Genomic DNA, 1006 nt, shown 5'->3' on the forward strand with positions numbered 1-1006 from the left:
TTTTAAGTCACCATTGTTTACCATCATGTTAAGCACCTTTAACCACCCTAAACCGACACCCAACACCATCGGTTACCACCACCTCCGTATAACACAACCACATCGAGCCATTATATTTTTTTTTCTGCTCGTTACCGAAACACCCATCAAGCATTATCTTGGAACAGCCGCCACCGGTACCTCTCAACCATCACCTCTCCTCCTTCAATCTCCGGTCACCTCAACAGTACCAACCGTCATCACTCCCCACCTTTCCTTCTTGTCTAACCTTTCTCTCCCTCTCTTTTTTCTCGCTTTCTTATTTCTAACCGAGAAAAAAAAAATCGATTACTGTTCGGTTTATGAGAAAAGAGACCAAGGCCTGCTACTGCGTCAGCTTTCTCCTTCTGTTCTGTTAACAGCCGCAACTAATGTTGGACGAAATTACTGTACGCTGCTGCTTACTCTTTCTATTCTATTCGTGTTTTAAAAGAAAACAGAAAAAGAAACGAAACTCTACAAGTTTCCTGCTGGACTGCTATTCTGTAAATGGGATTCAATTTGGATTAAGATTGTTGGGCCACTTAAACTATTGCATGCTTCATTTAACATATGCCTTATTCAATTTGGATTGTTATTAGGCCACGAAATTTGCAAGCCCATCGTTCGTTTCTTTTCTGGTTCCTGTCAACGATAACACACGTATACACTTAGTTAGGATGATGGTCACGATGATGATTATGATGTTTTGAAGAAGACGATAGCAATTCGTAAATAGTAAATAATTAAAACACGCGAATTATAACATGGATGTATCAAGCGGTTCAATGGTTTAGAAGGGTGCTTTATAATCGAGAGGTCATGGGTTCGAGCCCGGGCAAGGGGACTATATTATTTTTAGCCTATTCTTGTGAGGTATAAATTTTATTATTGTTATTATTACCATGATAATTGTTATCACCCTTAATATTTAGAAGTATCATTATCATTATTATTAATATATGTATTATAATCATAATTAGGATTA

This window comes from Rutidosis leptorrhynchoides, chromosome 1 (genome assembly GCF_046630445.1).
Source record: "Rutidosis leptorrhynchoides isolate AG116_Rl617_1_P2 chromosome 1, CSIRO_AGI_Rlap_v1, whole genome shotgun sequence".
In the NCBI taxonomy this organism is placed as follows: Eukaryota; Viridiplantae; Streptophyta; class Magnoliopsida; order Asterales; family Asteraceae; genus Rutidosis; species Rutidosis leptorrhynchoides.